This window comes from Falco cherrug, chromosome 3 (genome assembly GCF_023634085.1).
Source record: "Falco cherrug isolate bFalChe1 chromosome 3, bFalChe1.pri, whole genome shotgun sequence".
Taxonomy (NCBI): domain Eukaryota; kingdom Metazoa; phylum Chordata; class Aves; order Falconiformes; family Falconidae; genus Falco; species Falco cherrug.
In genome coordinates, this window is record NC_073699.1 from 3,282,792 (window position 1) to 3,301,616 (window position 18,825).

An 18,825-nucleotide genomic window follows, 5' to 3' on the forward strand; every position below is an offset into this window, starting at 1 on the left:
CTCGTTACAGTCATTGGCAGAAGTGGACTGAATGTAAACCATTGTGTATACAGCGAATGTAAATCTCCCTGACTAAACTACCACCATATGCCTTTGAAACAAACAAGCAAATAATTACCAAAGTTCTTAAATGTTTACTTGCATTTCTCAGAGTGGGATAACCTTCATACAGAGAAGCAGATGGTCCATGGAAACCCATGCATGAAAATAAATAACCCTTTCTCTATCAGTATATAGTAATCATAAAGCCAAGTGACCACTGACTTTTGCCTATTTTCTTGAAAGAGATATTAAATTAGACTTGAGTTGACCAAAGGTTTTCAGTCTTTCATGAACTTCAAGTCATGTGGCATAAGGTTAATTTTTCTTAATAGAGAAATAATTAATTCAGATTTACAGAATACTTGTGATGTTTTTTCTTTTACATGGTATTTTAAAACATAAGAAGGTGCAACACCAGGGTAAAGCAAAGAACAGGATAAAAGAATGGGGAAAATGGGATTAAATAGTAATTTTTCAATACAGCAAGGAGTTAATAATGAACTTCCCTGGGTTTTGCTGGCTTAATCTATTTAGTAATTATCACAGGTGATGAGTGATGATCTAAAAAAATGTGAAGGTGGTAGGAATGTAGAAGAAGAAGAAAAGAGTACAAGGGAATACCTGTACTGACAAGAACAGTTATTTTGCCAAAACTGTTTCTGGTTTGTTCGTTGTTGTTGTTTGGGTTTTTTTTCCACAATTGCAGTGTCAAATGTAGGCTAGATCAGTCTGCAAAAAATGTCTGAAGAACTAGACTGTCAGACAGTGTGCAGCTGTTCTTTCCAATAAACCAGTAGTTAGAACATGCCATAAGATGAAATACCCTAATTATTCTATTTCCCTTACAGGAAGTTCAATAATGTGAATAATCTAACCATCAGGCTTAAAGTGTATCCCAGCAAAAAGATAAACTGCTGGAAGCTGAAGGGTAACACCTCCATTGACAGCACCCCATCTTGTGTCAGGAAGCAGGCTCTGATGTCTGCATTTCAGCCACCAGACTGCAACAGATGTAAATTCACATCCTAGGAGCTTAAAAAGAAAAAGTGGAACAGCATCCACAGGAGAATTCAGATCTATGCACAAGATCGTCTTGATCTGCCTTATAACCAGGTAGATAGAGGAACCTCAGTCCACAGGCACAAAGGCCCCTTCTCCACATCTTAGATGGGCACTCGGTCCACTGGGCTATTGGAGAGTGATGAGGCTGTCACCTCTCCCAGCAGTTTTGAGTAGCTAACTGGTTTCACTCCTCAGACTATGTGAGCACCAGAGTATTTCATTTGAGGTTCAGTGAGAGTACTGTCAAGTACAGTAACTTGATCATCCTAAGTTTTTATTTTGGGGAGAAACAATGCAACAATCATATACTTGTTTAAATGCTAATCAGCTTTTGTTTGGCAGCCAGACCAAAATATTAGTTATTTTTACAGCCTTAGTCAAGGACAAAGAGCTTGTTGATGAGCTTCAGAGGGACTTCATCTTACATAAATGGGTTTTTTAATGACAAATGAAATCTGTGCTGAAAAAAAATAAAATAATAATGCACAAGGAGCTCTTAAATCACTTGTCAAACCTTGCAGCATTCGAGACTAACAGCAGTAGTTGAATGGACAAAGGCATCTCTGAAGACCTCTGCTTTGTGTTTAGCTGCAGTAAAAATTCAAGCATAATATTAGAATGCACAAAAAATGAGATTGAGATATTTCAGTCATATTACAGTGCTTGTCTGCATTCCGCATAGTGCCTAATCCTGTATGATGTCATCTAATGTACTGTGTGGCATTGGTGGAATATTTCTCCAAAAGGACAATTCAAAACAAGAAGAGATTAAAAAAAACCAGCAGGATTAATAAAGGACAGAGAAAGCCCCCTCATTGAAACGAGAAAAACCTTATGAGAGTGTCAAGAAAACAAATGAGTCAACCCATTAAGATGAAAAAGTAGAATGAATTTGTATTGGGAACATCTGTTTTCCCTGACCCATGTTACAAAGAATAAAGGATATTACATAAGCCTACAGTGCACCTTACATGTTTTGTCAGAACTAGTGAAAAGAAATGTATTTTTTCATGTAACAGTCAATTAAATTAGGATTTTTTTTCCATAAAAAAATTGTTCAAGATATCCAATTTAACAATATTCTCAAAGGAATGTAGACATTTAAATGGCTGCTCAGACTACCCAGATACTAACATCTATAATACCTTAATTTTTTGAAGACTATGAGTAACACTATTTGAAAGGATATATTTGTTTTTAATTGCCTACTGCAAGTTTTCAAGAGTTTCTTATATGTAAGTCCTAATGCTGGACATAGGCCTGCAATAAAACACTCCTAGCTCTCATTTTCTTGGTCTTGTTTAGAGATTCTTATCTCTCATATTTGTTTCTGAACTGTAGTGACTTTTACTTCTCTGAGAGTATAATCTAATTACACCTCTTGCAGAATATAACAATAATGTTTTTCTGAAAGTAATTAACTACATTCCCAACTTTTCCATATTCAGTCTTTAAGAAAACTAGCTATGGCTCATTATAAACCTTCCCTTCCCTCATATTGTTTGGAAATCTGAAGGAACTGTTATTTTCACTACCACACATCTTGGTCACACTGTAAATGAGCAGAAGATAGTCACCATCTATTAAGTGAATAACTACTTTTCATAAAGACCTTGGTATGCATAATATTCATTAGAGCATGCACAAATTGCACATTTAACCATCCAGAAGAGAAGAACCTCTTTAATAACAAAACAGTGAAGAGACCCGAAATATAAATAATTATATGGAATGTGAACGTCTGGAAACATTTAATAGCCAGTGAACTATCTTTCCCTCTTATCATCAGAGATATAAGAACATTATAGCATCACCTTGCTCAGCCTCTACCATAAAATTAATTACCTTTGGACAGACCCCATTTAATTGTTCATAAAATTGATCTGACTTTCCAGCTTTTATAGTAACCTGTAAGTCATCAACAAAAGTGCTTAGAATAAATAAGACTTTTTTTCATCAATCTGATATAATCACAAAATTACAGCTAAATGGATGTTCCAATGTATTTTGGCACAAGCAGTAGATATCTCAAGAATACACCAGAACAGTGTACGTACCTAGGCTCTTTAGCATCCTTCTGGTAGAAAGGACATATGATGAGATAATTATTTATTAATCTGACACTGTTGAATCATTAAGATTATCATTCCATAAAGGCCAATGTTCTGAAATAAATGTTGTTGAGGAACTTGGCAAAGTGTTGTGGATTAAATGGTATATAGAAATGGACATTCTTAGCAAGTTCACAGAATCATTTATAGTGGAAAACAAAATAATAGAATAGAATAGTACAGTTGGGAGGGACCTACAGCATTCATCTAGTCTAACTGCCTGACCACTTCAGGGCTGATCAAAAGTTAAAGCATGTTAAAGTGCCTCTTAATCGCTGACAGGCTTGGGGCATCTACCACCTCTCTAGGAAGCCTGTTCCAGAGTTTAACCACCGTCTCTGTAAAGATGTTTCCTAGTATCAAGGCTGAACCTCTCCTGGCACAGCTTTGAGCCATTTTCATGTGTTCCATCACTGGATATCAGGGAGAAGAGATCAGCACCTTCCTCTCCACTTCTTCAGGAAGCTGTAAAGAGCAAAGAGGTCACACCTCAGCCTCCTTTTCTCTGAACTAGACAAACCTAGAGTCCTTAGCTGTTCCTCATATGACATGCCTTCCAGCCCTTTCACCAGCTATATAGAATAATATATTGACCAGCATATATTGTTACACAAATAAATGTTCACTTTTATTAGACCCCCAAAAAAGTGTGCATAGAATTTTTCTGGATGAATATTTTGTGCCCCAAAATCTTGAAAAATAAAATAATTAAAAAAGAATTTTCCTCTGGGGTGAGATAAATTGCCTAATCCCAGTGTAAGACATGAGATCCTATTATATCTTTCTAAAAATTTTGGACATTTTCTAATGAAGCCAAAATCACTTCAAACTATTTTATTTTGAAAGCAAAAGAAAATGCCAAATAACTATTTTAAATTTTTTTGGAGATTGATTTGTCTTAAATAACTAAGGAAAACTAGTGTGACTCTTAAAACTGTCTATTGATATCTTCTAATTATCCCATTATTTTCTTTCTCAAGATTCTATAAATAGGATTAGTCTTTGACCTACATATTTACATAGTCCATGTATCTGATTTTAAACCCTGGTTTTAAAAGTATTTGAGCCCAAAACTGGTGAGTCTGTTTTAATCCAAACTACCTCCGTTAGAAAATGCAGTACAGGTATTTTGGCTAAAATCACCTCCGTTTAAACGAACCATTCTGATGCTTTTGATTCAGATACCTTTGCACTCTGTAAGTTGTTATATCAGTGTGGAGCTGTATGACAGGATGTTGCCAAATCCTTTATTTAAGGCAGTACCTGTGATGGTTTTAGTGTAGGTAAAAAGTAGTTGACAGATATAGCTGGCATGTATGTTTTGTAAAAAGTGACAAACATTAACTGAGGAAAAGGGAACAGAATATCTTCCCCAAATGCTCCTACTCTGTGAAAGTCATTAATCAAAATGGATAATGAAGAGAGTCATTACAGTCAAACTTTACTGAATAAAAATTGATTGTATTCATTACAAGGGGTCGATGGTGGCTTGTAGCTGAAAACAAACAAGTTTGGGGTTGCAACAAGTTTTGGACTTGAGGCCAGATTTATGCTGTACTGCACAAGCAGTATTTGCAGGATACCTTTTGGCTGTCCACGCTGTTGCAGCTTTTGGAGCATGGTCAGAGAGATAAAAACATCCTAGCTAGTATACCAAAGGGAAGTCAAGCCTGGCCCTGACCGTGCTCTTCAGCTCATTTCTGAAGGAAACAGGAGAAATTCTCAGACAACCTACAACTAGTCAAGTTGGCTACATGACAGAATACAATGAAATTCTTCTGCTTCCCACACTGTCCTGCACGACATCCTTGTCTCTAAACTGGAGAGGCATGGATCTCATAGATGGACCACTCAGTGGATAAAGAATTGGCTGGATGGTTGCACTCAAAAAGTTGTGGTCAACAGTTCAAAATCCAAGTAGAGAACAGTGATGAGTGGCATTCCTCAGGGGTCATTATTGGGACTGCCACTGTTTAACATCTTCGTTGGTGACATAGACAGTGCGATTGAGCACACCCTCTGTAAGTCTGCTGATGACACTGAGCTATGTGGTATGGTCAACGTACTGGAGGGAAGGGATACCATCCAGAGGAGTCTTGAAAGGCTTGAGAAGTGGGCCCATACAAACCTCACGAAGTTCAATAAGGCCAAGTGCAAGGTCTTCACATGGGTCAGGGCAATCCCAAGCACAAATACAGGCTGGGAAGAGAAAGGTTTGAGAGTAGCCCTGACAAGAAGGGCTTGGGGGTGTTAGTGGAGGAGAAACTCAACATGACCTGGCAATGTGTGCCTGCAGCCCAGAAAGCCAACTGAATCCTGGGCTGCATCAAAAACAGCCTGGCCAGCAGGTCAAGGGAGGTGATCGCCCCCTCTGCTCTTGTAAGATCCCACCTGGAGTACTCCACTTAGCTCTGGAGCCCCCAAAATAAGAAGGACATGGACCTGTTGGAGAGAGTCCAGAGGAGGACCACGAAGGTGATCAGAGGGTTGGAGCACCTCTCCTAGGAAGACAGGCTGACAGAGCTGGGGTTGTTCAGCCTGGAGAAGAGAAGGCTCTGGGGAGACCTTATAGCAGCCTTCTAGCACCTAAAAGGGGCCTACAAGAAAGCTGGAGAGGGACTTTTTACAAAGGCATGTAGTGATAGGACAAAGGACAATGTTTTAAACTGAAAGAGGGCAGATTCAGATTAGCTATTAGGAAGACATTCCATACAATGAGGGTGGTGAGGCACTGGAAGAGGTTGCCCAGCGGAGTTGTGGATGCCAATGTGTAGAAGTGTTCAAGGCCAGGTTGGATGGGGCCTTGAACAACCTGGTCTAGCAGAAGGTGTCCCTGCCTGTGGCAAGGGGGTTGGAACTAGGTGATCTTTATGGTCCCTTCCAACCCAAACCATTCTATGATTCTACATCCTGCTGTCTTGGTTTTTGAGAATTCAGGCACAAGCAGAACCTCCCACCTGGACACTTACTGGGATCATAGAATCAATTAGGTTGGAAAAGATCTTTAAGATCATTGACTCCAATTGTTAATCTAACCCTGCCAAGTCCACCACTAAACCATTTAGCTGAGTTCCACATCTACAAATATTTTAAATAACTCCAGGGATGGTGGTGACTCAGTCACTTCCCTGGGCAGCCTGTCCCAATGCTTGACAACCCTTTCTGTGAAAAAATATTTCCTAATATCCAATTGAAACCTTCCCTGGTGCAACTTGAGGCCATCTCCTTTTGCCCTGTCACTTGTTACCTGGGAGAAGAGACCAACCTCATCTGCCTACAGCCCCCTGTCAGGTAGTTGTAGAGAGCAATTAAGTCCAGCCTGAGCCCCCTTTTCTCCAGGCTAAACAACCCCAGTTCCCTCAGCCGCTCCTCAGAAGACTTGTGCTCCAGACCCTGCACCAGCTTCTCTGGACACGCTCCAGTACCTCTACGTCCATCTTGCAGTGAAGGACCCAAAAGTGAACACAGTATTCGAGGTGTGGCCTCACCAGCGCTGAGTACATGGAGACAATCACTGCCCCGGTCCTGCTGGCCACACTGTTTCTGATACAGGCCAGGATACTCTTGGCCTTCTTGGCCACCTGGGCACACTGCTGGCTCATGTTCAACCCATATAGTCATGTTGTGTCAAACCTAGAGCAATCCTAGGAACAACTCATTTTTGTAAGATGTGGCCACAGCAGACCCTGCTCAGCTTTACAATAGAACATCTCTCACACCCCCATTGCTTTGGCTTTTAGAGACCAGTGTCCCTTTCAGCTGGCACCAGCTCTGACATTACCAGTCAAGGAATTACACCTATGTTGCTGAATGATCTAAGTGTGCCTAGAGACCAACACAGCTATCTCATGAGGAACAACAGTGAAATAATTCCCTGGAAGTCACATTGTGGTCACGCACAACCTGCAGCCTTTGTGAGCCCTAGAAGGTACTGCACATGGTGATTGCTGGTGCCAGCTCAGGTCCACATTTCTCTCCCTCTAAAGAGTAGTCACATCATTTTGGAGCAATGTTGATGTTAACCACTACACACAGATACAAGGAAAGCAGAGGAATTCTTTTTTATTTACATACAGAGCGTAAGGACCCTACTGTTGCAGCACAAACTAGTAGGGTGCAACAAGGCTTTACCATGGGTCAGATTCTATTGTCCATCCTGTATCCCCTTCCTCCAGAGACCAGACCACAGCATTACTCACGCCATCCATCCACCCACCCCTAATCCTCAGGGCTATTTAACCACTGAGCAGGAACGAGCTACAGCTGCACATCATCCATGTCAATCAACCCACTGCCCTGGGGCAAGGCCACAGCTGCATGTTATCAATGCTGATCGACCCACCGCCTTCATTCCTCCACACCCTACTGATGTGCCCTGGTCATCTCACCCTTGGACTGTTCCTTCCAGTTCCTCAGCCTAGTAGTGCCTGCTGGCACTTTATAAGCATAGGAACCCGAGATAACCACAAACAGTTTAGCACATCACAGACCTGGTCTGGAGACATTGGGTTGTCCTCAGATGGCTCAGTCTGACTTGTAGGGGACAGAGACAACAGTTTCCTACTCCCTCCCATCTGCCTGCACAGACACGGGCACACGATGTGAACTTGCTCCAGTCATGCCCCAGACATCTCTCGGTGACGGGAAATCAGTGCCCAGACCTTGTCATACTTCCCTAGAAGCCAGACTGACTTTTATCTGACTCAGTTTATTTGAAGTCTTCCCAAGGAAGCAAGATTGGCACTTGGTAAAGTGCTTGGGACATCTCTGGAAAAACATAGCATCGTTCTAACAGAGGTGTCAGGATGAATCATCGCCTACAGAAGGCTTTGTACAGCCCACACCACTGCTTGGGTGGTGAGCCACAATCCTTCTCCTTCACTCAGCTAGCACCTCAGCACACGCTTGCAGGAATTGCAGGGGCAGGAAGCAGAGAAAACAGAGCTCTGAGAACACTGACTAGCTGTGATGCAGCTTTGTCTGCCCCTGACAACCACCCCACTGAAGTCCCACTTTGTGTTTGCTTTTCACTTAGAGAGGCAGCTAAGCCTTTCCTTGGATCAGTCCTTAGACTCCTCGGTCTTTGCACTGCTGTGTGGGAGAGAGAGAGAAACTCCTGCCTGTGCCTCACCGATGCTGATTTCCAGATAAAAATCTTCAACAGGAGAGCAGGGAATAAGTCTTGAGAATCTGAAATTAGGTCTCTTATGTGCAGCATCTGAGTTTCTGAAGAAGTAATTTTATTCAGCAGAGGTCTTGATGACTTTTACTGTATGTTCATCACAAGGCAGAGATGGAATACTTAATATTAAGGAATACTCAATATTAAGGAGCCCACACGAGTTTCATCAGTGCTAGTAAATCAAATGTGCCTGGCAAGATCTTACTGTGATTTAGTTTCCCTAAATAAAGAACGTATAACTTCTTCACATTCCAATTACTTCCTTTTCTTTAATCAGATGGGGAAAAAAACAAGTTCAAAATATCTTACTTTTTCAATTTACACCTGTAATATTTTTTCCCAGTTTCTTCTTACATAGTAAAGGGAAAAAAACTTTAAATGTTGTTTGGCTTGCTTTCCTGCAGCTTTATGTATCACCTCTTTATTTTCTTTGTTCTTCATAAATAATCTTGCTATTTAATTTCTCATTGATTTTTTTTTTTTTAGTACCTTTTGTTGCACATCTTTTGTTTAAAGGATAAGATGGCTACGCAGCTTTCAAGGTGAGGATGTCTCATTGACTTCTGTGGTGACCAGGCAATGTTTATATCAACACATTACTGTAATTTAACTCAGGGCCGGGGAAGAGAGAGAGAAAGGAGACTTGCTTTATTTTAAGAAAGTTAAATATTAGCTGTTGCCAAGTGACTTCAGCTGGACAAGCAAGGAGCTGTTGGGCAGATTTTGAGAAATCACCATATTACACCATTGAGAAGCTGGGTCCCTCTTTGTGACCTCTAATTATTTCACAGCAAATGTGAAACTTCACAATGTGATTTGGAATTGGAGTTTTACTTGGCATGCTAGCACTGCCGCTGCATTTTCTTTCCTTTTTCCCCCAACTGCATTTTCATCTCACAGACAGGCAAGAAAGCAGAGGGGTGTGGAGCCGGGGGGGGGGGCGGGGGGGGGGGGGGGGGAAGGACCTTTTTATTTCTGCTTCTGTATGAGGTCACAAAATCCCTCAAGCTAAACACAACAGAGACTGAAAAAGAAGCGGGAAGAGATTATCAGAAGCCTGGCAAGAGGTGGGTGCAGTTGGTGGTCAGGTAAAGGCTGCTTTGGAGGATAAGCAATTTATGTGTTATCAGCACAGTAGAGAAAACAGTAGCTCCCTACACTGAAAGAAGATTAAAAAGCAACAATAGCCTTTTTTTGTACGCCACAGGCCAATCTGCTAACTGTATGGAAAGCTGAGAAGCTGCTTAGAGCCGATGTTTTTTTAATTCTCACCTGCACCCACTTGAACTGTGTAAATGACATGGTGCTTTTCGGAACATATGCATATGTTGTCATGTGGCACCGTTTTGTGAAAAAGCTTGTGCCCAGTTAATCTAGCAGTGCTATAAGATTTGCTGAGTATAAAAGACAACATCCCTCCCTCACCCTGTGTAGTCTTGTGGCTCCATAAAAAAGTGAGGAAAAAAAGTTGTGGTGGTGTTTGTTGGTTTTGGTTTTTGTTGTTTTTTTCCCCCCTTTTAGAATCAATTGTAATGGGGAGCTGATAGTAATCAGGGGTGTGTAATACAAAATAAAGGCCGAAGCAATAGGATTTCAGTTAGGAAACGCGAGTATTGGCTCAGTTCAGGATCAAGATAATTAATACTCTTGATGAATCAGTCCATCACACGTGCTGTTTTGGAAGAAAGAGAGTGATGGAGAGGCAGTACAGTCAGGTTGTCAAGACATTCGGACAAGAGTTAGGAGACTGGATTTTTTTTGCTGCTACTAATTTTCACTGTGTCCTTGAGTCAACCATTTATCCCTTTCTCTTTCCCCCTTGCCGCTAGACATCAGATACATTTTATCCACTACCAATTCTTTGCAGGCAGAGATAGGTTTCCAGCAATTTCCCTGATGGCTCCAAAAGAAGCATTAAAAGACAGTTTCTGGAAATCCTTAGTACACTGAATACTAGAAACTTGGGCTGTTAAGCCAGACTGTAGATGGGAGCTGAACTTCTTTAGAATATGCTCTCATACAAAGCATCTTTCTGTGTGCATCTGGTCCTCCCTTACAGCATCTTATCAAGACTGTAACCCAGTTCCCTCTAGGGAATGTGGCTGTGTGTATACAGACACAACCATAACAATAAGGAGATGGGTTATTTAGCAAACTTTGCTTACCTGACACTATATATTCTGACATTACACACACTGTTGTAAGCCATCCACAGCTAATTCACTCCTTTGTCCGTGTCTCATATTATTAGCTGATAGGTAATCTGGATCAGTATCTGTTTTACAGTCTCAAACTGGATCACTTACCATGGTTGTAATACCACACTAATAAGATCATTCAGGGATATAGGGACTTTCATACAACATCAAGAGCCTATTATGGTGGCAGTATACCACACTCCTCCTGAAGTTTCTGAGCTCCGCTGTGAAGTTTATTTTGTTCACACATATGGAAGGGCTGACCCAGACCTTTGCTACCCTGCTGGTGAGAAAGGAACCCAAAGTTTACTCTTATTCATGGCCCATCTAAATGTATTTGTTTGTGTTACAGCTTCACCCTTTTTGCCAAAACAGCGTTTCTCTTTCTCTTTCCTCATATATATATATATATATATATTCCCCTGGTGCGTGTGCAGATAACCATCAGATCTTTTCAAACTTTGCTCCGGTATGTCAGACAAGCCTAAACTTCGTTGTTATCTTTCTACCTTCCCCCCCCCCCCCCCCCAGTGTTGCGCTACCAGACCACAGGCTTCATACCACATCTGTGGATTCAGAAATTCTGTACAAATATCCACCTAATTCATTTGAAAGAAAGATGAGATGGAGTCACAATTCAAGACAGAGACAGAAGCAAAAAAAGCAGTTGCATTCACCTTCCATTTTACATGGCGGGAGGTATGGGGAATTATACTTTGGGCTTCCTGCTGAATCCAGTCATGATAAACCCATTGGCCAGAAGGCAAGGACAGGACTCATGACCTTGGTCTCAATTCTCATACCTCCTCTGAAATTTTGGACATGATTTTCACTCTTCTTTGGTCTGTTTGCTATCTGTTTTTAAGGAAAAGATAGTAGTACTTGGAGCCTTTCTGTATAAATTTATAAAAACAGAAATTACACCAAAACCTTTGCATATATGTGTTTTAATTTACTATCTTCACTTGAAGTCTGGGATGTTGGGAAAAAATGTTATATTTAAATCAGTTTCTCCTTTCTTTTTTGCTGGAAGAGTTCCTGGTTTGTAGCATTCATTCTTGTGTTTGAACAAGACCTGTCAATATAGAAATTTAAGGGCTGATTCTTCTCCCAGTTGTTTAGGTTTTAACAACTTACTCATGCTTTAGCGTGGCATAAGATCAGATTAATTTCTGACATGATTTTATATAAAGAACATTAATTCCTCCAGATTGAAAGGTATGAAATACATCTTATTGTGTAGGGATGATGAAATTTTGTTATTGTGCTTGCAAGTCAGCTTTAAAAAGGCTGGATAGGCATCTTAGCTGTGTAGGCAAAAAGCTGTGTGCTCTCAGAGCGCCTTTTGTTTGCTAAACAATGGCACGGGGAAGAGCCAGGAACCTTTGCTGCTGCTTTCTTTGCAGAGTCACAGCATTTCTCAAAGTGCAGGCTCATACAATGTAAGCTATCTTATATTAATTACTCATAATTTAATTATTGCACATTGTCTTTTCTAGCTGAATAATTGATTTCTCATTCCAGCTGTTCTGCCGCCTGTAGTCTATAGTACGATTACTGTTCACAAGCTGCTCACTGGTTTTTTTCCTATGGGTACAGATATTGCATGATTGCTGCAGTTTTGTTCAGTCTTTTCTTTCTATTTTTGTGTCATTTTGTTTTCGTAAGCACTTTTGAATCAAAAGAAAATTTAAGGATTGAATAGTGAAACAGTTGCATGAATCAAGAGTTCAACCACCGATAGCATTATTGTGCATTAACACAGGACCTGAGATTCAGTCACCCTTTCTGTCACTAAATCCTGGTGCAGCTCTGAAGAGGAAATATGTTCCCTGTCACACACATATATGCAAACATGCATTCTCCTTCCTTCTAAAATAGAAATACATTTGTCTTCATAATAAGCTTAATATAAACATTCTTTTCAAATGAAGTAACTGAACAAGTAATGTTGGAAATATAATCAGTTATAATTTTCCCCTCTTTTTCAATGATGTCATGGGAAGAAAAAAAACAGTTGGGTTTTTTTTGTTTGTTTTGTTTTGTTTGTTTGTTTGTTTTAATTATTAAATCTATTAATGTTTCTTCTATGCTTTATGGAAGTTAAACATCTGATACCTTTAAAAATTCTTTCTCTCTTTGGGCCAAGCTCCATGACAAATCATTTTGCCTATGATATTCTGATGCTTCCTCTCATCTAAGATGTCATCATCTATTACATTATCATTTCTATATTATGGGTACTTTACTCAAACACAAAATCTCTTCCATTGATATCAGGAGCTGGTGTCTAACGAACTGATTGCCTCATCAGTTGACTTACAGCATTTCTAAATGGAAAATTTCTGATTTTCTGGCAAAATATTTTGTCTTTCAATTTTCAGTTGCCCTAGTTTTTCAGGAAAAAAATAATGGAAGTTTTACTCATAAATAAACACACATCTTTTGCATATGTTAAAAACATCTGCTTTTAAAAAGAGTGGAAAATGTTGCTTTAAACAATGGATTATTAAAATTACGGCTTATTTAAGACAGTGGCAAATTTACGTACTTAAGGTGCTTAGAAACTCCTCACTCAATTATACAGTTGTTACGCTTATGAAGGAGTAACAGAGAATGTGAACTTCATCCTACTGAGTTGCCACTGCACTCATCTTCAGAAATACTTACATTCACATGTCTCTGCTGGATGTGCCCAGCTCTTGTCTCTGAAAAGTAAGAAATACTGCACATAGAGAACTCATCAGAGATGTTTGAATTAAAAACAGAAACACTCTGATGCCATCCCACTTTCTTCAAAAAACACAGCTGCTCTGAGTGCTACATGTGATTTTATATCAACCTATTGCAACAAGCTACTGAAGTGTATCTCTTCTTAAAATCAAAAAATCTGGAAGGAAGCACGTGTTATGGGGCACTGCTGCTGAAACAGAGCAAACCAGGGTTAATAAAATAAAGGCACCAAACACAAACAGAGTCTGTAAAACAAATACACTTGTCATGGTTTACTTGCAAACTCTCCACGGTGTTGAAGCTGAGTTAGGAGTGGTCACATTAGCCATTCCATCAAGGTCAAGAATCCCAAATGAGTTGCTATGGGAAACAAATTACTGAGGTGTCAGCTGGAGCTGAAGGTTCAGATATGAGGGAACTTTACCCATTATATGCTTGAAAGATTTCCAGAACAACAGAGGCTGGAAAAGAGCATACTGGTAATAACAAGACCGGGAAAGCAGATGTTTCATTCACCTTTGCTCTATGCATCCGGACTACCCATTTGCCAGCATGCCTGAGTGGACCAGAAAGGAATTGCAAATAAGGTGGGCTCTCCTGAGGCACAAGTAAATAAATAAATAACAGATATTAAGTGCTTTTTTTATTTTAGGAAGATATGTTAAAAAAATTCAAAAGCATATGAAACCACCTGGGACTCATGCCCTGTTATTAAAGATGAGAGGAGACAATTCTGATTCTGTTTAGGCATTAATTGTAGTGGAAAGAATTGAAACTGGTGAAGGGATAAGCTAACCTGCCACTGAGATAGAACCTCCCCAAAACCTGGTTTCATTCACTGTCTTCGCTTTGTAGATGGTCACTATGAACATGAGCTTGGCTGGAATTGTCTGTGGAAAGAGAATTAGGAGGACTAGACCTTCTGTCCCACACTGACATTCCACCTTGTCAAGGCAATCTGCTGCTCTTCACCCCACAAAGCTTACCTCCAGATTTGTAAAAGCTGGAATGTTTTCCATTTCCACCAAGCATTAACTTTGACAAAAGAAAGAATTTGTGCTTAATTACACACAGGCTTGTTCAGAAAAAGTTTCGAGTAAATCCTTCTGTTCTAGTTTGATACTGCTGATCTAGCTGCTCGCTCAGCAGCTATGCGATGGCTTGCAGAGAGTGGTGCTATCACCAAAAGAAGAATGAAGCAGCTTGTCTTTATCACATCATTTGTCTAAATTTTCTTATCCATTAAACTTTTCTCCATTACAGAACTTTACATTATCCACCCAGGAACAGGAAAGGGACTCTATTTTCTCTACTGAGATAGTGGGAAAAGCATCCACTCTTGAGACTAACATTGGATGTTGACTACTGGGTGAAAGAAATAGGCATAATTAATTTCCATTAATGAAGACATTTTGCTACACAACAGATAAAATTCTGGCCTACTGTTTCCCTGACTTCAGGCTATTTTTTCTCAGGGGCTATCTTTTCTTCTCCCAGTCGTTCCTACTATTCTTTATGTTTGGGGGTGCCTTGTTAAATATTTTAGAGCTGGGGCTGGGAGAAGAAATCAGGAATGAATATCTGTTGATTAACACCTGGCATCATTTCTATACCCTCTTCCCTACTAAGAACCATGTAAAGAGATATTATTGGGTAATTTTCATAGAAATACAGTAAACAGAAACAAACAAATAAAGACCTATGCAGAAGGTCTAAGAATTACAATAGATTTTGAGCTATCACAGCACTCCATGGGACTTTACTGGTAATGCTTCAAGCTTTCTCATGATACCTGTGTCTGCATCTGTATGTTATACCAGGTACCTCAGTGCTCAGGTGACTCTTAATATAAACATATGCCAGGATCAGGATATGTGTTACTAGAAAGGACAAAGGAACAAAACCATGAAAATCTTTCCATGCAAGTCTTTCTTGCTTTGTCCCTGTGTTACTTGTTGGATTGTAATGATCTAGAGTGCGTAAAAGCTGGATATTATATCTTATCATGGCAGTGAAAGAGCTCTGAAGTCCTAGAATTTTGTTTTGTTTTGTTTTTTCTTTGGATTAGGCTTTATTGCCCTTTATTGTGCAGGAATAACTGAAGGTAGTGTCACTGACAGAACTGTGCCAACAAGAAAATCTGTAAATCAAACCAGAATTTACACACCATCTGATAGCTCCCTTGAAAACATCTGCTGTGAGCCCTAATTTCAAAGAAAGTGTAGTAGAGATTTTTTGTGCAATTGCAGCTCAAATGTGAGTGGTTTCCACATTCACAGGCAGCCTGAATTGAAGCTACGCTAGTAAGAACAAAAAGATTTCTAAATGGAGAGATGCAGCCTCTACCTGCTGTAGAAGTTGTTGCTGGTGGGTTTTCTTTTAAGCCTTCTCTAGTGAGTGTCACAAAGCAAGTACAGGTATTTCTGGGAATGCTCTGTACAAGAACTTGAAACTAATCTCCATCTATTTCAGCTATTCAGCCCCTAGAGCCAAAGAGCAAATGCTTCTGCATTAAGGATCTCTGTGCAGCTGGAGATTGCTTTGCCAGTCACTGAAATGGAAACACTTGGGGGAAGCGGAACAGGTGTTCAACTATGCACTGCAGCCAGAGCAAAAGCAGAAAAGTAAATGAGGGCTTGAAGAAATAACAGGAAAGCAGCGAGGCTAAATAGAGCAAAGGTTCATTGTTGCTTAGGTGAAGGTGGATTAGAATTCCCTGGTCAATTCAAGTAAAAGAACAAAGGTAAGATGCTTTTGAGAGCCGGGGTGCTAAGTGAAAATACCCCAAATGCAGGGAAGCTAACCAGCTTCAACAGAAACTATATGATGAGCTGATGTTATTGCATGAAATTGTAAAGCTTTTATCAAAATTACTTCTCCTGAATGATTAAATCTGTTGTAAGAAAAGCTAGTACCAGTCTACAACCTTTTCCTATGAATGTTAGGAAATTGCTTGGTTTATTAAGTGATGTTCAATACTGATTTAACACTGCATTTACCAAAACAAGTGCTTATCCTGTAGACCATACCTGTGTTAAGTGGCTTAAACTGAAGCAATGTGGATTTTATATCCATGGCTTCCAGCTACAATTAAGTAGGAAAAGTTTTTCTCTGTGCTGCCCTAGGAAGGCACTGAAGTGGTTGCTTGCAGTGTAGGAGATTAGGGTCAATAACCTAGGTTCCCTCTCTAGTTCTTTTCTTATTCTCTTTTTCACATTTTTCTTTAAAAAGGGGGGAAGCATTTACTTAGCAGGCTTTAAGATGAAGTTAGGCAGCAGATGCCAAATGAGACAAAACGGTAATGAACAGAAAAAAGGTAGAAGAATCAACGCTGATGCAGTGAACTGATGGTTCACTGGGGTGGTGAGTGAAAAGAAGGAGAAGGAAATCAGAGCGCCAGAGCAGATCCAGTCTCACCATGTGGCTGGACTGAGGCTAGAAGGTGTGCTCTGGATAGTTTATACTTAAAATAACTGAAGTACAAAGGCAGTAAATCACTTGTCCAAAGCCAGATCATCATCTTCTGTCAGGAAGATGGTCTTAACATCAGGAATCTAGGGTACATTCAAGTCAATCATGATAAACCTTGATTGCTTTTAGTGTTCCTGTTGTCTTTGCATCTATTGCCCTATAATGAGATGTATGTTACATTCTGCTTACCCCACCACTCCTCATCAAATAAACGCTCCTTAGCCAGGACTGTACTCATCCCTACATTGGGTCTTCCTCCAGCTGTGTTACTGTATATTTGAAGATCACAAATGATCATGTAAACATGAGGCATTCTGTGCTGGAGCAGCCTGAACAGGGCACATTAAAATCATCTCTAGTCTCTGTCACTGTTAAATATGAATGTCTGTGTACACAAAGCACAACCAGAGAGGAACCTTTGCCTTTACTCCATTCGTCTGTGATTGCCTTTGCAGGCTGTAAAAGTAATGTTTATACCTATAAAACTTTTTTTTTTTTTATTTGGTTGTTTTGTGGATTTGGGGTTTGGGGTTTTGTGCACTTATGTAAATGTAATTTGCAACGATCACCGTGTATATGAAAACTGTAAAGCGTGTCTTACTCTGAGAAATATTCTTACAGATCTTGTAGCAAACATGCTCTAAGACAAGATGTGCAATTTTATTAAGGAGAGTTTCTGTGTATGGCAACCTTTACATATACCAATGTTTACATTATATTTCCATTTTTTTAATTTATTTATCATGAGAGATTAAATAATAACTCATTTTTTCTCTTTTAATAGCAGCCAGAACTTTGTTTCTGCCATCATACCTTATCACCTCCCTGCTTCGCTAAGATCTGTATACCTCTTTCATGTTACGAGTTGTTCTCTTTGACCATTTCTGGGTGCTGCTGATTACCTTGAATATTGTTTTAGAGCAACATGCTGATATGGGTTAAGGGCATATTTTTCAAAGCTGTTTATGCTCCTGATTATGCAGATAGATACCTGCTAGGGTTTTCAGAGACATCTTAAATGCTGAGGAGGTTTGCAGTTGATCTTAATAAACCTTCAGTACTCACCTAATTTGTAAACTTAATTGGGTGGCAAATATCTTTGACAGACTGACCCAAAGCAATCAGTGTCACACACAGAAGACCAGATGTGAAATACCTTTTAGACTAGAATATTACAGGACTCAAAATATTATTTTCTATGTCTTATTTACCCTTTGCTCTTCCTTATCATCTTTGCAGTTCCGTCATTTTATGCAGCTTTCTGAGTGGCTACCTGCAGCAGATACAAGAGATGTAGATGTGCAGTTCAAACTGTCCTTTCTATTATGAATCCACTCTTCGTGTGTTGAAACTAAACTTCATGGAGTGGTTTGGGTTGGAAGCGCCCTTTAAAGATTATGCAGTCCAACTACCTTGCTGTGGGCAGTGACACCCTTCACTAGATCAGGTTGCTCAAAGCCACATCTAACCTGACCTTGAACGCTTCCACTGATGGGGTGTTCACAATTTCTTTGGGCAACCTGTTCCAGTGTCTCACCGCCCTCATCATAAAAAGCCAAACAAACAAAAACTTCAACAAAACTCAGAACATTTCTTTGTTACATCCAATCTAAATCTACCCTCTTTCACTTTAAAACCACTGCCCCGTGTTCTGTCAATACGGGACCTGGTAAAAAGCCTCTTCTGATTTTCTTATAAGCCCCCTTTAGGTTCTGAAAAGCTGCTGTAAGGTGTCCCTGGAGCCTTCTCCTCCCCAGGCTGAACAACCCCAGCTCTCTCAGCCTGTCTTCACAGGAGAGGGGCTGCAGCCCTCTTATCATTTTTGTGACCTCCTCTGGACCTGCTCTAACAGGTCCATATCCTTCTTGAGCTGGATGCAGTGCTCCAGATGAGGCCTCATAAGAACAGAAGGGGATAGCCACCTCCCTCAACCTGCTGGCCATACTTCCTTTGATGCAGCCCAGGATATGATTGGCTTTCCAGGCTGCAAGTGAACATTGCTGGTTTATGTGCAATTTTTTATCTA